The sequence below is a fragment of the Cricetulus griseus genome (assembly GCF_003668045.3).
Source record: "Cricetulus griseus strain 17A/GY chromosome 1 unlocalized genomic scaffold, alternate assembly CriGri-PICRH-1.0 chr1_0, whole genome shotgun sequence".
In the NCBI taxonomy this organism is placed as follows: Eukaryota; Metazoa; Chordata; class Mammalia; order Rodentia; family Cricetidae; genus Cricetulus; species Cricetulus griseus.
The window spans coordinates 38,023,306-38,044,003 of record NW_023276806.1 but is presented as its reverse complement, the minus strand read 5'-3'; the positions used below and the strand labels follow the sequence as shown (position 1 = coordinate 38,044,003).

The following is a 20,698-nucleotide window of genomic DNA, read 5'->3' as shown; positions in this document are numbered from 1 at the left end:
ACTTAATTAGTCAAGTCTTCATTGGCCATCTTATCATTACCTCTCATTCTCCCCTGGAAGCCTCTTCATTTTCAAATGATAAAACTCAGGCTCAAAGGGTTTATCCAATTTGCTCATAGCTGCCTAGAATCTTTGCAAGAATCAAGCACATATGACCCCATGCTTGCTCTTCAGTCTTTTACGTCACGTTTCATATTTTAAAGATTGCTGAATTTAGAGACACCAGACCTTAAAAGACATGGCTCTTTCATTTCTCCCTCTATCACCAGGAGCAGTTTCAAGAAACTCTCCAAAAACTTGGTCTTCTAGTTCATAAAATGGAAATAGCATAACTTTATACAGAGCTAAGAAAGGAAAATAAAAAGTGTATAAAAACACTTTGGAAGTTATACAAATGTTAGATACTGGAATGGATATTGGATATGGTCCAAAAATCTCTACCATCTGGTTTTCAATCTTCTATACACACACACACAGACACACACAGACACACACCCAGACACATACACAGACACAGAGAGAAAGGGGGGAGCACTGAAAATTTTGATTCTTAGACATATGGAAAGTAAAGTTTTGATAGGAAAGGTGCATTTACAAAATCATTTAACATAAATATATAGTCACTGGATCTGAATACAACCACCAAGAACTAATCCATTTACATGAAGTGAAAGTATGTTATGGAAGGCCCAAAATTAGCCTTTCTGTATCCAGTTTAAGATTCAGGAAAATAGTGTTTCCATTTGGGTGTCTGAAACCAGAGGTATAAAGACACATTAGAAATTGTATTCGGCAAGAACAATGAAGACATGAGGTAATTGAATTACAAGGTGGGGTGGAGGGAGCTACACAGAGAAACTCTGTCATGAAAAACCAAAAAGAGATAGACAGACAGACAGACAGACAGACAGACAGACAGACAGATAGATAGATAGATAGATAGATATAAAGAAAGGAAGGGAGGGGGAGGGAGGAAGGAAGGAAGGAAGGAAGGAAGGAAGGAAGGGAGGAAGGGAGGAAGGAAGGGAGGAAGGGAGGAAGGACGAAAACTAAGTAAGTATGGGATTGGTGAGGCAAAACTGTTATATATGCTACTGATGGTGAAGGCGGAAAATCGCAAGACAGAAGAACAATTATTTAGCCAGATACCAAATGAGAGGACTGTGATTCGTATGGTGAACTTTGAGAGACAGAAAGACACAGAGAGGCACACAAAGATGATATTGTCATACTAAAATCCACAAAGTAAAGTTTGTGCCTAAGAATTTTCTTAGTCTCTGAAAGTGTCTCTCACAGCAACCTTGGGAAACTATTACTCTGCATTTATACCAAGGGAGAAAATAAGCTTAGCAATTTATTGTAAGAAAAGGTAGAGGCAACTGAGGGAGCATATGAAATGGTTGGATCCTCATCCTCTCTGTCTTTAATGGTAGTATTACATGTCTTTAGTGGTAAATCCCAAACATTTTGATTGTATTGTATTAAAAAAATAGCATCCTATGTATCAGATCATGTTAAGTATCATTCTTATCCAGTATTCCCCTCCAATGATTGTATTGATGGTGAGATGGAAAAAAAAATAGTTTATACAGTCAAATGTTTCCATAATCTCCAAACACATACATGGCTATGTCAAACTGTTGAAACTGCCTAATAACATGATGCTTGTGAATGAGTTAAATGTTAAAAAGTAATTTTAGGCATCTAGCCCAACAAAGTAATGTTAAGGACATATATTATTATGCTACTGTATGAAAATTGAAAATATTCACCCATTCTCAAACTTTTATAGTTTGTCTTAAAAGAAATAAATCTGTTGTGAATGTAGTGGTTTGAGAGAAAATGAACCCCCCCCCCAAAGGCTGTTGTTCTAATAGGAGGTGTGACCTCCTTGGAAGAAGTGTGTCACTGTGACTTTGAGGTCTCTTTTGCTCAAGCTTCCCTTAGGGTGACTATCAGGTGACTCCCTGCTGCCTTCTGGTCAAGATGTAGCCAACTGCATGTCTGCCTAAATGCTGCTATGCTCCCTGCCGTGATGATAATTTACTGAATCTCTGAAACTATAAGCCACCACCTTAATTAAATATTTTCTTTGTAAGAGTTGCTGTGGTCATGGTGACTTTTCAAAGCAGAAAAAAACCCTAAGACATCACATAATTAAAAATTGTCTCCATTGTATTTTTATTAATAATATAAAAGAATAAGTTAGAAATATATAGATGTTCTCCTCAAACAACCACAAATGAGATAAACAATATTGCCCCCAAGAACCAGGGTTTAGAGTCATCACATGATAACTTGAAGCAAAGATCGATGGGGCATTTGAAGACTGATAGTTGATTTCCACTGTCATCATAGGTTGCAACCTAGAGTTAAATTTCTCTATCCTATGAATGAACATATTCAATCCTGGGCTCTTCTAGTTTCAGACACATTACCAAAGTATTTTACACTTAGTCATAAATTCAGCAAATTACTGATGGTGTGAATGGGACTGCTGGACCAGCACCTAGAGGCAAGTCCTGTTCAAATACATTTGATGTTCATAACTAAAGGAAATATGGCCACTGATCAATGGAAGAAATCACAGGCCCAAACCTACAAATTAGTTATTTTATTCCTAAACATTAAAAGCCAAAAGGGCACACAACTTACCCACATACACATCTTAGTGTTTCATCTCTCCCCAACCAGTGGCTTCTATTTCTGTGAAGATTTAGCCAATTTTTAGGAATTGTGTATACACACATATGATATATCGATATATATTACATATAATATATATATTATAAATAAAAAGTTGTGAACACATTTAATCCCAGAACTCAGAATGCAGTAGCAAGAGAATCTGTGAGTTCAAGGCTAGGCAGGTCTATGTAATGAGCTCAAGGTTAGCCAGGGTTTCATGATAAGACCCCACCTTAAACTAAATGATGTATTTCATAAGTTACTAAAGTATTTGGGAATTTTAATTTTGTTTGCCTCATATTACATAAAATAAAAAGAAACAGAAAAACATTAGAAACCAAGTATTTATAGACTGCATCTGTAGGAACAAACATAGTATTGGAATATGTTGACTGTTCTTAGGAAGAGATTATTAATTTTATGGACAGCAGAAGGAAACTGAGCTTAGACTATAACTCTATGCTAGTATATATATTTATAAGTTTTTGTAGATATATAATCATATTTATGTATAGGTATATGTTCATAAATAATCACTTTTCTCATTATCCACCAGAGATGGTTCCAGTATTGTACCAGGCTTTTTCTTTTGAGCCACCATCCAGCTCCCAAATCATGACATGTAATTCATGATTAGTTTTGAATGCTCTGCCTTTAGTTTAGCTCTTATTTTAATCTGTTTCTCTTTATCTATGTTTTGCCTCTGGACTTTTTACCTTTCTTTCATTCATTCATTCTTTCTTTCTTTTTGTATATCTTACTTTCCTACTGTCTCCATGTCTGGCTAGAGGCTGCCTGTTTCTGACTCCAGAGATTTTCTTCTTTTTTTCACTCTCATTCTCTTTGGTTTTCTTCTATCCTCTCTTCTATTTATTCTCTCTGCCTGCTAGCCTCACCTATCCCTCTCCTGCCTAGCTATTGGTTGTTTAGCTTTTTATTAGACCAGTCAAGTGCCTTAGGCAGGCAAGGTGAAGCAGCAAGACATCTTTAAATAATTAAACAAATACAACATAAACAAATGTAACACACCTTTACACAGTTAAAGTAATATTGCACAACACAGGATAATAACATTCTTATATAAAATGAAGTACTATTTGCACATAACCAGAAAAATCTTTCCATACATTTGAAACTATTATTGATTATTTATAATGCCTAATACAATGTAAGTGCTGTGCAACTATACTGATCATGGAATAATGACACAAAAACATAATGCATTTTGGATACAGATTCAACCTTTATAGACTTAATTATAAAAAAAAATATAAATGGGAGAGGCTGGAGGAAAGTTGGCCCAGCATCCAAGCTTGAGAATCTGAGTTTAATACCTGGGACCCACATGATAGAAGGAGAATATCAATTTCTGCACGTTGTCCTCTGACCTACATGTGCATCCCAAGTCACTTACAACTATGCATATACATAATTTTGTAACATGAGGTTTTCTTGGCCAGGCTAAGTCCCACCACCCTTCTCTGCCCCAAAGAAGCACACGGACTCTATATTAATTAAGGAACTGTTGGCCTTTGGCTAAGGTTTCTTATTCTTAATCATTAACCCATTTCTATAAATCTAAGTATTTCCAAGTATTTCTATAAATCTAAGTATTTCCATATCTTACCAGAGAAAGGTCCAGGGACCTCTTACTACTCTGGCGTCCTACATCTCTGCTGTTCAGCATCTCAGCAGAGAAGAGAAGAAAGCGATTTCCTGTTTGTCCCTGCTTATATACTGATTCTGCCCAGCTATGTCAATTCCTGCCAGTCTGTGAGCAGAAGCAGACACCCACAGCTTAGCACTGAGCCATACCCCTAGAATCCAGTTGTAGAGAGGGAGGAGGGATGAGCAAAGGATTCAAGATGGAGCTGGAGAAACCTAAAGGAACAGCTCACCTGACATAGTGAGAGCACACAGACCCCAGTTGTAAAGCTTGGGAAACAGCATTGGACTGAACCAAACTTTCTGAATGTGGGTGTGGGTTAGGAGGCCTGGACAGTATATGGAACCTCTAAAAGTGGAACCAGTACTTATCCCTAGTGCACAAATGGACTTTGGGAGCCCAGTCCCTATGGAGGGATACTATTTCAGTCCAGATACACAGAGGAGGGCCTAGGCCTTCCCCACAAATGATGTGACAGACATCGATGATCCCCCATGGAAGGCCTCACAGTCCTTGAGGAGTGGGTGGGGGTTTGTGGGGGAGGTTGGTAGGGAGCATGGGAGGATGGGAGGGAGAGGGTAAGGGGGGTTGATATGTAAAATGATTGTTTCTAAATAATAAAAGGAAAAAAGTGACAAAACCTTTTTAAAAAGAATATCCAAATGGGTACAATATGAACATGGGCCTGGGGAGTGAAGAATCTGGGAAATGCTTCAAGTTACAACCAAGTATCCTGCACTAGATTGCATTGCCTGGATTCAGTGTTCCATTAAGCATACGTCAAGGTCTAGTTCTTCATTGTAACTTTCTAGAACATAATTTATTCTATTTTTAATAAATCTGTTCAACCTGTGAGTGGCTGAGTCTCTGACTTTATCCTTTGGCTCTTTTGCAGGCTGAGACAGAGTAACCAAAGAAAGGGAAACAAGATGACTGGGAGCCAGAGCTGGGAAGGGTACAGCCAGCCTGCAGTATTTTGTGTTCCTCAAGTATTTGTTAAATTCTGTGCATCATAAAATTGACTGTGAGTAGTTTTTCTGTTCATTTTGTTTTTTCTTTGTTTGTTTGCATTATACTTATATTATTTGAAGTCTGTTCTGGGATGATATTTGTTTACTGTTATTCTGGTGTTGAATTACAATTGTGATAGTTTTTTTTTTTTTTTTTTTTTTGTATTAAGGCAAGTGAACTAAATTCCATGTCCAGTTTAATGTAGAGTAGTGGCAGCTCAGACAGTGGGAGGTAATTACAGAATTCCAGGTAGACAAGCTTTGAAGAACAAGGTAAACTATATATCTTCTCCCAACATGTCAAGAAGACAATAGAAACCTCTGGACTTCTCCTTGGGCATACTTCATTTGATACCAAAGGCTCTCCTATTAGTGTTTGAGTTCTATGAAGCTGATAAAGACAGACCCAAACTAGCTTGCCTAGGTTTTCCAAGGACCATTAAGTCTTTATTCTCATATATAGTGGGAAATTACCAATACGGAGTCAGGTAGAAATATAAGGGTATTTAATATGAAAAGCCTTACTTACAGAGCAACCTAGCCAGCCGGCAACTGTCTGTATGCAAGCCCAAAAGAGAAACCGAAAGCGAAAATGCAGTCACCCGATGTCCCCTGACCACGCCCTGGCAAGCTTGTGAGGGCGTGGTCCAGGCACACCTGTAGCCAGCCCCTAAGTAGGCATGGCTACAGCTTCCCCTACACTCATAGTTGGTCCTCATGGTAGAAAGTTAATTTCTAAGTTCTAAGTTCACCCTGAACATTGTACCATTGTGGCTCATAGGTATTTAAAATACTAATTTGATATTCCACTAGGGTCTTGGAATCGAGGCAAAGACATAAGGGAGTAGAATGCTCTCTTCCTCTGATATATGAGCCATGGAAACCACAGATCCCTAGGTGAACAAGATAAATAAGCATTGCCTTGGGCTCCTGGCACACATGCTAGCCTTGTGCTGACGACCACAGTGTTTCTTGTGATGCCAAAGGTCTTGTCAGGAACATTTAGGGTTGAAATGACAAGAGAAGGCTGGTTTTCTGCTGCTCCAAAAATTTTGCTCTTCTCTTTCCTGAACTCTTTCATTATGTAGTTATTCTCATCAAATTTCATTCAGGCTTTACACAGGGTTCTTATTTAGGTTTAGATATGGCTGCTAGATTCCAAACTGAGTACTTCTGGACACACTGGAGTTTTCATTCTGTGCATAATTCCCATTTATTGTAAAGCTGCTCTGAGAAATCATTGTGCACAACTCAACTGGAGTCCTTGCTGTCTGGTATTATTGGCCTCTCCTGGGGCTAGGGAGGCAAAGCGGAACTCCTGGCGCTGAAGTTCTATGGCAGGAGATAGTTTTGTTTCTGGGATCAAGGAGTTCCAGAGCTGAGAACACGTTTGTTTCCTAGATCAAGGGCAGGCACTGCAGGTGCCCAGGAGCATGTCCTACAAAGGCTGAGGCTGAGAACTCCCGCCGTCTGCTCCTGTCTCTCCAGCCTTAAAGGAACACAGAAGCAAACCAAACACATTTTATTGAGTGGAATTTACACCAAGCTCTTGAGAATTGGGCAAGAGAGTAAATAACATTTTCTTCATTTATTATGTTGCTGCCTCTTTATGAACTACCTCATCAGATGTGAGGCCAGCAAGCAGCCAAGCTCTGAGTAAATAATATCATTAATTCAAATAGAATAAAGTGTGAAACATGACCCAGTCCAAGCTGCTATATATATATTTCAGAAAATTAGAATGATCTCATGTGAAAGTGACAGCAATGTGCTATAATTTAGAAATATATGAATCTTCCAGGGTTCCCAAGATAACATTTTTATGTGCTGATGAAATCTAGATAATATATCTTCCTTAAAAAAAAATAACCCCTCTGCCCATAAAATACCTTTATTAGAGTTTACTGAGTTTACAAAAATGGGAAGTAATGCCTGGAGTGCCTATTAAAGTATGGGTCATTATTTGATAGTGATGATTGAGCATATTATTAAAAATTGTGCTTCTACAAAGCAGGAACAACGCAAGCTTTGCACAGATCTGCACTGAAAATAAAACATTTAAATTGTGCAGATTATATATCCAGTCAAATGTGGTTTTTTTGAAAATGACTATGATTTATTATTTTCTTTTACTCTTGTTTCATTTCTCTTCTTTAAGTCTTTTGTTGGAGACTTTGGGTCTTTGGACTTTTTCTACAGGTAACAGCCTGTGAAGCCCAGGAGAGGTGGTACTATAGACGTGCCTGCCAGGGTCAAAATGCCATTCACCACTTTTGGTTGTTGTTGGCTCTAACCAATGTAATCAGCTCCACATCCTACATAGTGCCACTGCAGCTGGTGGGAGGGATGGTGGAAATTCTCATTTTCCACAGGCCAAGTGAGAAGAAATAACTGTCATTTGCTTATTTCTCACCCACTTGTCTACACAGCTTTGCTCCAGACCCAGAATCAGCTGATTTTTTGGCCAAATTTTATAACCAGAGGATCTCTGGTCAGACAGGTGTCAAGAATGCATTTTATCATTGCCTAATGTTTTGGTAATTCTGTGATCTGTGACTTCTTTTCAATAATGTGACATATAAATGAAAAATTAACCACTGTAAAACAGAAAGCCATTGAGAGTCCTGAAGCTGGTCCCTATGTATATGAGATGCTTTTGTCATGGACCAGGAATCTGGAAATTTTTCTAAAAGGAAGATGCTGGCTTAGCATGTTTGACAGAAAGACAAAGATGGCTTTGGCATGACTGCATTAGATTGATTAGGTTGCTGCACACAGACTTGGGCTCCTCTGAGTCGTGTGTGTGTGTGTGTGTGTGTGTGTGTGTGTGTGTGTGTGTGTGTGTGTGTGTGTGTGTGTGTAGCCAGTAAAGGCTCACTGATGCTAAAGGACTTTGGCCCATTACCAATATTTTAGCTGCTGTTAAATTGTGAAGTGCCAGAGACTTCTGGACCAAATCCTTTTCTTATTTAGAAACTGAAAAAAAAAAGGAAATAAAAAGAAGAAGAGAAGAAGGAGGGGGAGGGAAAGAAGAGGAAGAAGAAGAAGGCAACTGCCTCTACTTTCCTCCTTGCTGAAAGAAACTCTAGTGAAATCACCCAAATTTTAGGGTCGATGAGGAAGTTCCACTCAATGCTAATTTCTGAATTCAGTCTACTAATTTATTTGTTTTTCTTCTCTTTGATAAAAAGGAATGCTTGTAGAGTTACTTTTAAGACTTCTGAAAAGTGATAGCTTTTTTCTTAAGTATTCTAGGGATGAGATTTAGGTTTGGTTTGGTTTTAAAATGTTATCTAGTGGCTGAGGAGGTTGCTCAGCTGGGGAATCACACCCTGTGAGCATGAAGACCTGAGTTTAGAAACTCACCACTGCTGTAAACGCCAGGTACAGCAGCCAAGTTTGTAGTCCTGTGGAGGCAAAGCCAGGAAGGCCTGGGCCAGCCAGTCTGTAGGAATTAATTAGTGAGCTCCAGGATCAATAAGAAACTCCTTCTCAAAACACAAGGTGGGGAATGACTGAGGAAGACACTGACCTTGACCTTTGCCTCCACATACAAAAACAGACATGGGAGCTTGTATACATACACACACACACACACACACACACACACACACACACACACACACACACACACACACGTGTACATATACACTCACATGAAAATAGATATCTTACCCTGCTATTTGCCTCAAATACATAACTGGGAGCCTAAAGTCCCAAATTATACTCCTTTTATTCTTGAAGTAGCCTATGACTTCGACTTGAAGTAGACCCAATAGGAGACAGAGATCAGCTGCTTTGGGTGGTTCTTGAATGGCTCTCCTGTGGGGCTTTAATTGCTTCATTGAATTGGGTTTCTGAGTTCCCACTGGGATGCAAGGAAGGCATGTGTACCTGACAGCACCAATCAAGGTAATTCTCAATCCATTCTAAGCAAAGAGATGAGGATTTACCAGTCTTTTGTAGAAATCTCATTCTCACACACCTCCCCATGTGAGACACTTTACTTGTGTACAATTGAATTTTAATTTAGAACATACCCAAACTGTAACTGTTCCAGTGTTTTATGAGACTGCAAAGAATACATAATCTCTCACTCTTTTGGTTCAAAACATGGTACTATTTTGGGTCTCCCTCCTCTAAAAAGTATATGCAACAAGATAGAAAGCATTTATAAAAAAGTATTCTTTTGATGCCTATTTTTTTCATAAGAGCCAGGAAAGTATATAATTTCATTAATATTGAATATGTCTCTTGGATAGTCAGAATTTAATAAATATTTATTTTAAGAGCAAAAAAATATGGGAGGTTGGTGATACAGAACTTTTTAATCATCTAGGTTAATATTGTAGTTGAGTTTAGCATATCTGAGGCATGACATTAAAAAGCAACAGGAAGGACATTTGTACATAGGGTAGCTCGTAGCTGCTTTCAAAGAAAAACTTGAAGGAATCTTCAGTGTCTTAGAAAAAAGGTTAAGAAACTTTATCCATCCCCCCTCACCAAAAAAAAAAAAAAAAAGTGACTGATTTATCCTAAAAAATGGGAGAGCTCAGGAATCCAGAAGTGTGTCAGGTTTGGTATTTGCCAATGCTTACTCTTTCTAGTCATCTTCTCATTGTTTGACAAAGCAAGGATTCTCTCCTCAGTAATTTTTAAGTTTGCAGTTCAAATGGCACAAATTTGCTGAGCTGTTGCAGAATATTGTTTTTAACTATGCAAAGATGTGTTGCATTTGTTTAATTATGTAAAGATGTGTTGCTGTTTTACATTGCCTGCCTAAGGCACCTGGTTGGTCTAATAAGCTGAATAGCCAATAGCAAGGGAGGAAGAATAAAAGGAAATTCAAGGCAGAGAGAATACGTAGGAAGGGGAATTTAGTAATTTTGTTTGAAAACAAAAGAAAAGGAGACGCCAGGGGCCACCCAAACAAACATGAAAGAAGCAGGAAAGTTGGACATATAGAATTAAGGAAAGGTAAAAATCTCCGATGTAAAGCATAGATGAAAAGAAACAGGTTAGATTAACTTAAAAGAGATAGTGGGACAAGCCTAAGCTAAGGCTGAGCATTCATAATTAATAATAAGTCTCCCCCATGTCTTTATTTGGGAATTGGTTGGTGGCCCAAAGGAAATGCCGACTACACTGAAACCCCTCTGATCACCTGAAAGTTTCATGTAGAATCAAAGTAGACATCTCTCCCAGTGATGGCTCCAGGGCCCTTCTTACTCAAACTTACAATGAACAGATTGGAAGTCCCCCAGGAAAGGACTGAATCTAGTCCATCAGATTCCTAGAGAGTGCACTCTGTCTCTTTAAAACAAAAACAAGAACAAAACAACCAAGTAGTGGGAAATCACATCTTTGGCTTATTACTGTAACAGGCAATTCTAAGAAAATCACCCTAAGTGAAGACTGGCCTCTTCCTTTCTCTGTAAAAGTTGATGACAAGCTCTCTGGTATAACACATTACAAATATCCAGCGGATGCTGTCATCAGCCTGTCCTACGGGGAACAACACTGGGGTTCCTCACTCAGGCATCAGAGCCATCAAGGTTCTTATAAACATTTTATAAGCAATATATATAGAAACTTACCTGCAAAGTGAAAAGAAATTGGAATAAGGAGCAGGTTACTATCCTGTGGCAAGCCCCATTTAGCTATGCTTTTGTTTCTACATGTAGAACAAAAGACTCACTCAGTCATTGCCTTATTTTTAAAAATTGCTATAGGCTTTCTATAACATAGAAAAAAATACCACTTTGTAAAATAAAAGATTATACTGGATTCACCTGGACCGTGTCAGTTATTCTGTGACTTTACAAATCCATATTTAAATCAAGTATATACTCCCTCCAAATAAATTTAATTGAAAGTTTCAGGTTTGCCTATGACACCATTGTCCAAACTAGTGCCTAGAAAGGAGTAAGTATATAATACATTTTTGTTACTGCACTGAATCTAGAGCAGATCATGCTTTGTTGATTCCCATGGGAGGCCTCATCCCGTCTGAAGGAGTGGATGGGGTGGGATAGAAGGGAGGTGGTGGGAGGGAACAGGAGGAGAGGTGGGAGGGGAAACTGTGGTTGGTATGTAAAATAAATTTTTAAAAAATTATTATGTAAAAAAATACAGAGACTTGATTGTCAGTTGGTGTCATACTTGTAGATCTCTGGAAATCCCCCTAGTGCCAGATCTCTCCTTGAACCTATAATGGCTCCCTCTGGTATGATATCTCTCATCCTGCTCTCCTCTATTCTTCCCCCAACTCAACCTTTCTGCTCCTCCAATTCCTCCTCCCCCTTCCTCTTCTCCTCCTCTCATTCTGCCAGCTTCCTCTCCCCTACCCTCATGCTCCGAATTAGCTTAGGAGTTCCTGGCCCTTCCCAGTCTTCCGGGACCATGCATTTTTCTCTTAGAGTCCTTCTTGTTTCCTAGTTCCTTTGGTGAAGAGGATTGTAGGCTGGTAATCCTTTGTTCTATGTCTAAAAGTCATATATGAGTGAATACATACCATGTTTGTCTTTTTGTGACTGGGTTACCTCACTCAGGATGGTTTCTTCTAATTCCATCCATTTGCCTGCGAATTTCAAGATTCCATTGCTTTTTTCTGCTGAGTAGTACTCCATTGTGTAAATGTACCACATTTTCTCTATCCATTCTTCAGCTGAGGGGCATCTAGGTTGCTTCCAGGTTCTGGCTATTACAAACAATGCTGCTATGAACATGGTTGAACATATGTCCTTGTTGTATAAATGTGCATATGTTGGGTATATGCCCAAAAGAGGAATTGCTGGATCTTGAGGTAGACTGATTCCCATTTTCCTGAGCAACTGCCATACTGATTTCCAGAGTGGTCTTACAAGTTTGCACTCCCACCAGCAATGGAGGAGGGTTCCTTTTTTTCCACATCCTCTCCAGCTTTGATTGTCATTGGTATTTTTGATTTTAGCCATTCTGGCTGGTGTAAGATGGTATATCAGACTTGTTTTGAGTTGCATTTCTCTGATGGCTAAGGATTTTGAGCACTTTCTTAAATGTCTTTAAGCCATTTTAGATTCTTCTGTTGAGAATTCTCTATTTAGTTCTGTGCCCCACTTTTTAATTTCATTGATTGGTGTTTTGGTAGCTAGCTTGAGTTCTTGAGTTCATTGTATATTTTGGAAATCAGCCCTCTGTCAGATGTGGGGTTGGTGAAGATCTTTTCCCATTTTGTGGGCTGTCATTTTGTCTTACGGACTGTCCTATGCCTTACAGAAGTTTCTCATTTTCAGGTGGTCCCATTTATTAATTGTAGATCTCAATGTCTGTGCTACTGGTGTTATGTTCAGGAAGCGGTCTCCTGTACCAATACGTTCAAGGGTATCTCCCACTTTCTCTTCTAGAAGGTTCAGTGTGGCTGGATTTATGTTAAGATCTTTGATCTATTCGGACTTAAGTTTTGTGCATGGTGACAGATATGGATCAATCTGCAGTCTTCTACAGCATCCAGTTATGCTAGCACCATTTGTTGAAGATACTATCTTTTTTCCATTGTATAGGTTTAGCATCTTTGTCTAAAATCAGGTGTTCATAGGTGTGTGGGTTAATATTAGGATTTTCAATTCCATTCCATTTGTCTATCTGTATGTTTTTGTGCCAATACCAAGCTGTTTTCAGGACTATGGCTCTGTAATAGAGCTTGAAGTCACGGATGGTGATGCCTCCAGAGGTTCCTTTATTTTACAGGGTTGTTTTGGCTATTCTGGGTTTTTTGTTTTCCACATATAGTTGAGTATTGTTCTTTCAAGGTCTGTGAAGAACTGTGTTGGGATTTTGATGGGGATTTCGTTGAGTCTATAGATTGCTTTTGGCAAGATTGCCATTTTTACTATGTTGATTCTACCTATCCAAGAGCATGGGAGATCTTTCCATTTTCTTGTATCCTCTTTAGTTTCTTTCTTTAAAGACTCAAAGTTCTTGATGTACAGGTCTTTCAGTTTTTTGGTTAGCATTACCCCAAGATATTTTATGTTGTTTGTGGATATTGTGAAGGGTGATGTTTCTCTGATTTCTTTCTCATTCTGTTTATCATCTGTATAGAGTAGGGCTACTGATTTTTTTTAGTTAATTTTGTATCCTGCTACTTTGCTGAAGGTGTTTATCAGCTGTTTATCAGGAGTTCTCTGGTAGAGTTTTTCGGGTCACTTATGTAGACTATTATATCATCTGCAAATAGTGAAAGACTGACAATCTAGGCAATGGCAGAGAGGCTACCCTAAATGCCCTTCCCCTATAATGAGACTGATGACTACTTCATATGCCATCCTAGAGCCCTCATCCAAGCAGTGGCTGATGGAAGCAGAAGCAGACACCCTTGGGTATATACTGAACTGAACTCTGGAACCCAGTTGCAGAGAGGGAGAAATGAAGATCCAGGGTGTCGGGAGCAGGCTGATGAATCCCAAAGAAAAGTTGACCTGAACAAGGGGGAGCACATGGCCCCCAGTCTGCTGTCACGGGACTGACCCAGACCCCTGAAAATGGATGTCAACCAGGAGGCCTTGGCAACCTATGGGGCCTCTGGTAGTGGATCAATAATTTTCCCTGGTATAAGAAGGGACTTTGAGAGCCCATCCCAAGTGAAGAGATGTTCTCTCAGCCTGGACACATGGGGGAGGGCCTTGGCCCGGCCTAGGATGATGTTGTGGAATTTGGGGAGGCTCCATAGAGGGGCCTACCCTCTATGGGGAGTGGAGGGGGAGGGAGGAGGGGGGCTGGGGGGCTGGGGGGCTGGGGAGAGGGGAGAAGGGATTGACATGTGATTATAATTTTGTAAAACAAAATGCAGAGTCTCAGAACCAGACATTATGTAGAGAGTGAGAAACCTTGGAATACTCATCACTAAACAGGATGTCTCCATCAAATCCCCTGCCTCAGGGCTCAGGCAACCCTGCTGAAGCAGAGGCAGAAAGAGTGTAAGAATCAGAGATGAAACACACCAAGAAAACAGTCTTCAAAATAAACATGAGCAAAGCTCATATGACCTCACAGAGACAGAGAGAGCAAGCACATGGCCTGCATAGGTCTACAACAGGTCCTCTGCATATACATACATACATACATACATACATACATACATACATACATACATACACACATACATACATTAGCTTTTACTTTTCGAGTGGAGGGTTTTGAGTTTTTTCCTTTTATTCATTCTATGTGACTTCCTCGATAGTCTTTAATCATGGAGAAAAACCAATGTTAAAGATGTCCTTCTAAGACTGAGTAACAGCTGTGTTGCACATTCTGCAAGTACTAGCAATTCATAAATTAAAAGAACTGGCAATTGTTCGATCAATTTATGTCAGCAAATGTCTGGTCAGTGTAAAGTCAGATGTAAAATAATTAACATTGAAGATGTTTTCTCAAGCGAAAGATGAGTCCCATTCATTACAATGGTTTTAAATAAATAGTTAAATAAGCTCTCTGGTATGTTGTCAAAGATTGTATTTTTCTCTTCTTAAGAAATCTGAAGAGATTACCCTGAATTCATCACTGAAGTTCCCCTGACCTCAGTTAGGTCATCTGAGACAGCAGTATATCTCCACATTTGACAAGCCTCCAGGCTTGTCTCAGACACACATTGCAAAGGTTGTACCTTTAAGAAGCATAACAAATGAAGGCAGTTACTAGGCTACATGTGTTTATCTCTAAGTTCTTGGTGTCCCCTAGAGGAAGTCACTCCATTATACTTTTTATACAATTCTTTGTTGATAACTGTTTCTATAGTTACTACCAACAGCTTCCCATCTTTTTTTTCTTGTGTTAGTGGCATAAAGGATGACACTCAAAAGTTTTTAAATAATGACCTGACTTGCATGCACAAATGTGTGTGCATGCACACCCAGGAGCTCTGTACCAGGGAAAGCATGTGAAGGTCAAGCGACAGCTTCCCGCTTTGGTTTATGCTTTCTTCTTTGCATGAGACAGGGTATCTTGCCAGCTGCTGCCTATGCCAGGGTATCTGGCCAGTGGACTCACAGGGATTCTCCTGTCTCTGCCTCCCACCTTCCCACAGGAGTTCTGGGATTACAGACACGTGCTACCACATCAGGCATCAAGTGGGTTCTGGGAATCTGACGACAAGTCCTCACATTTTTATAGCAGGCATTTTACCCACTGAGCCATTTCCCGCAGTCAACTAATTGTCTAAATTTGATGTATTAAGGGCGGGAAATGAGTGTGTAAAGGGTATATCAAAAGACTGATTTAAAAAACATTGTAGCACAAGTGACAGCTTGGCAATGACAGATCCTTCACCAAAAGTTTACTCTGAGACAAAGTCTCCTTATCACTGAAATCTGCAAAGGAAGGCATGTCTTCAGTTACTTTGGCATAAATTGGCACATTAAAGTCAAGAACGAAAAAAAATTTAGACTGACTTCCAACTACTTCTGAGCTATATTCTACAGTCAGAAGGGAATGGAACTATTTCTAGAAGTTTGCTGGAAATGTGTGACTGGAATATTAGCCCAAGAGTACTACCAGATAGATAGAATGAAAACAAAAAATATTCTCTCAATACTTTTGCATTTCTTATAAAAACAAAACAAACAAACAAAAAAGCAAACCTCAGAATTCCCATAAACTCTAGATTAAGACTTTTGATGAAAACTACTAGAAACTTAAGAATAAAAGCCACCTGAGGATGGAAAAGACAGTGAACTAGGACCAGGAAAGTAAAGAGTTGGAGAAAATAAAGATTATTTCCTGGCCTCCAAGTCTTCAACATAGTAACAGCAGTAAACTTAACCATAAACTATAGCATATAAATTGAATATACTTTAAGTATTATAACATATAATGGAATTTTGAGAAATGCATGCTGAAGCTTGGGATGAGATAAAATGTAATTAACTTCATTGGAATGAGGATCCTTTGCACCCCAAGGCAGACAACATGGGTAAAAATGGGTAACAAACAATGATTCACAAGTTCAACATCATTAGCTAGCAAGGAAATGAAAGCTAAAACTGTTTTGAGATTCCTCATCCCCATCAGAGTAACTGTTTTCAAGAAATTAAATGACAAAAAAAAAACAAAACAAAACAACAACAACAAAAAAACATGTAAGTTTGCTGGAAAGAGGAATCTTTATTCACAATTGAACTTTGATATATTTCTTTCCTATGAATATACCCAAAGGACTCTGAACACTACCACAGAGATACATGCTGGTGCCTGCTCGTTGCTTTTCTTTTCACAATAGCTAGAAAAGCAAATCAACTTAGATGCCCATCAGCCGATGATGAATAATGAAAATGTGGTTTATACACACAATGGAATTTTATTCATCTCCAAAGAAAGGTAGAATTATAAAATTTTCAGAACAATGGATGAAAATGAAAAAAAATTATATTGAGAAAGTTAACTCGGGCACAGAAAAACAACTACCACAGTGTTGTCCCTCGTGTTCTGATCCTTGCACTTCTACGGAAACCAGGGAACTAGAAAGAAACCACTGTACAGGTTTTGAAGGAGTGGGGTAAGTATTGGTGGGGGTGAGAGGGAGGTAGAGATTATTGGGAGAGGGTAACCAGGATGCATTGTATACATGCATGAGATTGTCGCAGGGAAAAAGGCAATTAAAAATCAGTAATATTAATATACTGAAGTTTGTTTTTCCCCCAAGTTCCTTTACAATTTTATAGAAATCTTAAGGTGCCTCTCAATTTCCACAGTCCATTACTCTGACTACATAGGTCACTTTTTGAGAATTTTCTCAAATGGTTTGCAGGATGTGAGGCAAAGATGCCTTTGGGCAAATTCATGCCAAGGAATTCACAAAAAAAAATGTTATTTTAGAAGTTACTTACTTCTTACTTGTTCTCTGCCATCATAAAAAAAAAGAGTACAATTGGTTTCTATGTATCTATGTATCGATGTCATACATAACCTTGATCAATTCTCCTTATTTGTGGATATCAGATTTTTTTCATATGCAGTCATATCATCTGTGAATAAAGGCACCTCTTTCCTTTCCAGTATTTGTGACTTGTATTTCTTTTTCCTGCATTACAATGTTGGATGGGGCTTATCTTGACATTTTGGGTAACAGTGGAAGTGATGAAAATATTAACTACATTTACAACTTTTTAGGGAGCTCACTCTCAATATCTTATCAGTACCTCTATTATTGGATCCAGGGTTTTAGTAAGCTGTTGAAAAATTCAAATTAAATAAATTCTGCTTTTGTCTGAATGGATAGTAAAATTACATTTTTCTGCGTTAGTCAAAATAATTCTCTATTCTTACTTGAGTAGTGAACTATTCTTATCAATGTTGTTTAATGCTGAACTTACTTTGAATTTTAGAAATAAAAAACAATTGCTCAGATTGATTTCTTCATTTTATGCACTGAAACTCACTACCCTACTTGGATTTTTGTGAGTACAATCATAAAGGAGATTATTCTGTCATTTTCTTCTTCAGTAATGTTTATGTTAGGCTCTGTCATCACATTTGTGCTGACCTCTGTTACTGTAAAGAAAAAGTGTGGGAATATTTGTTTTGAAAATATGTAAATGTGAAGTAGAATTCACAACTCAGTGAACATGATAGTATGCCATTCCTGTCTACCTTTAAAATTTTTTTTATGATTCTGTTTTCCTGATGTTGCTTTTGAATGTATTTCTCATGGTGTTAATATAGGTTGCTCTCTTTTGTATCTTCACAACATGGCACCCTCTGCAGTTGTAGTGACTGTGCCAGGATGATAGAAGTCTAGAAATTTGCACCCCTTTGACATTCTTCTATTTATAATCCTCCATGCAACCAGAGACACATTTGACAGTGTTAGGGTTTTTGCTTCAATCATGAAGCATAATATAGAAAATTAAGAGAGCTGGGCGTTGGTGGCGCATGTCTTTAATCCCAGCACTCGGGAGGCAGAGGCAGGCAGATCTCTGTGAGTTCGAGGCCAGCCTGGTCTCCAGAGCAAGTGCCAGGATAGGCTCCAAAGCTACACAGAGAAACCATGTCTCTGTGCCAGAAAAAGAAAAAGAAAAAGAAAAAGAAAATTAAGAGAATAAGGAGGAGAAGGAGCAGGGGGAGGAGGAAGGAGAAGAGAGAAAAGTAAATCCAAAGGTGCTTACCCATAAATCCAAAAGTGCTTACCCATAGTTTTCCTTATAGATGTGTTTCCTAATAGTCCCACATTCCATTTGTATTGCTGTTTTGTTTTGTTTTTTTTATCTTTTCCTGGAACTTACTTTAACTGTTGTTTATCTGTTACAAAATTACAGGTGAGAAACCTTTTTTCAAATTTCTGACTCCCAAGTTTTTATTAATACCAGAGCAATTAAGGTGAACACATTAGTTAATTGTTATTTTCCCTTTAATACTCAAATTCCCAAAGTGTTTTCAGTATGCTCCTGCACAGGGTATCTCCAGCCATTGCATCTGCAAAGTGTTTCAAATACAGCACAACACAAGTGTAAATAAGCAGTAGCTGGAATGCTGAGTCCCTAATCCTTCAAGTGGAGGAAGAGCTTTCTATCTCTGTGATTCCTGATCACTGCTGAATTCATATATTTCTAATTAAATTAGAAACAATCTTCTGGGGAACCAACATAGAACCAAACTAGCCTCCCTGAATGTGGGCATCGGCTAGTAGGACAGGGCAGTCTATGGGGCCTCTGGCAGTGGAACCAGGCTTCATCCCTAGTGTACAAACAGACTTTAGGAGCCCATTTCCCAAGGAGGGATACTCTCTTAGCCTAGATACATGGGAGAGGGCCTAGACCCTGCCCCAAAAGACTTGACAGATTTTGATGATCCCTCATGGAAGCCCTCACCCTCTCTGGGGAGTGGATGGAGGATGGGATAGGGGGTCTACGTTTCTGGTTAAATATGCAAAGCTTTAAACCAAGGAAATGATCAGTTTCCCCATCTTCTTTCTCCTCTTCTCCAGGACTCTCATAATACATTTTTATATTTCATTCGGTTCTCACAAGTCTTCCTCTCCTCTCTTTCCCTCCCTCTGACTCACATCTACACCCTCCCCACCCACTCCTCTGTCTCCATTCAGAAAGTGGCAAGCTTCCCATGAGCTTGAGCAAAGCAGAGGCATAAATTTTAAAGAAAAGAGGACAAGGAGCGGTATATGGGAGAGTTTGGTGCAGGAAAGGGATGGGGAATGATGTAATTACATTATACTTTCTAAAAAAATTGTAAAATAATTCTAAGATCATTTTTGTTTCATTATTTGTATACATTGATGATTTTCCAGTAAGTTAGTAAATATGGAGTCTGATTGAGTGATATCATGAGTCTCTCTCTCTCTCTCTCTCTCTCTCTCTCTCTCTCTCTCTCTCTCTCTCTCCTCCCTATGTGTGTGTGTGTGTGCGTGCGCACACGCGTGTCATGCTTGAGTGCATGTACCTGCGTGCCTGTGTGTGTGTGTGTGTGTGTGTATGAATGTGTGTGGGCTTGCACATGCCATGGAACACATGTGGAAGTGAGAGGACAGCTTCAGTTATTAGTTCTCACACTATGAGAATCTTTTTCATGTTCACTGCTGCATATCTAGGCTATCTGTCTTGCAAGCTTTGAGGGATGCTCTGATTCAGCCTCCCACCTTCCTGGAGAGACTCTGGGATTACAGATCTGACCAATGTGCACAGCTTTCATGTGGATTCTGGAGACTTGAACTCAGGTCCTTACACATGTATGACAAGTACTTTAGCCACCTAACCATCTCCTTGGGCATGAGTAATTTTTAAATTATAACCTGTCATTTTTATCTCATGTATTATTTCATGAGAGTCTCTGGTATTTACATTTTCTCTTTTATTTGGCTTTCTCTGCAGCAGTCCATCAAAGCAGTTGGTTGGGAGTCAGATATACAACCCTAACCCTTCACTCTATTCTGGCATTGGAAATCCAGGTTCCCTGCTGATCATTGACAATCTCAGAGTTGCAGACAAAGCATCTGTGTTGATGATGGAGGTTAGTCTGAGTCACCACACTTACTGACTTGTTTTCTGTGTTTGCAGCAGGGTAAGGTGATTTCTCTGTTTCAAGAAGTGTCTCTATCTCTATTCTTTGCCTAAAATGCCTAAAAAGAACAAATTTAGCTAGAGGTCTAAACTGACTGAAGCTTGTCTACACTGTTTCTTGTCCACACTCACTGTATTTCCAAGATAGATAATGTCTTCTGCAGTGCCACGTTCAGAATAAAGAAACCAAAACAAAGCAAGTTCTCCACCATAATATATTTCAGGCATAGGGCCTTCGAGCTAGTTTTTTGCTTTAACCTCTTTGCTTCATGCTTTTAAGTCATCTTAAT

The 20,698-nt window shown here is 39.0% G+C and overlaps 1 pseudogene; it reads right to left on the bottom strand.

Annotated features, from left to right (window-relative positions):
• Positions 1–7,483: 7,483 nt before the first annotated feature.
• LOC113831900 lies at positions 7,484–7,887 on the bottom strand (annotated as a pseudogene).
• Positions 7,888–20,698: the final 12,811 nt, after the last annotated feature.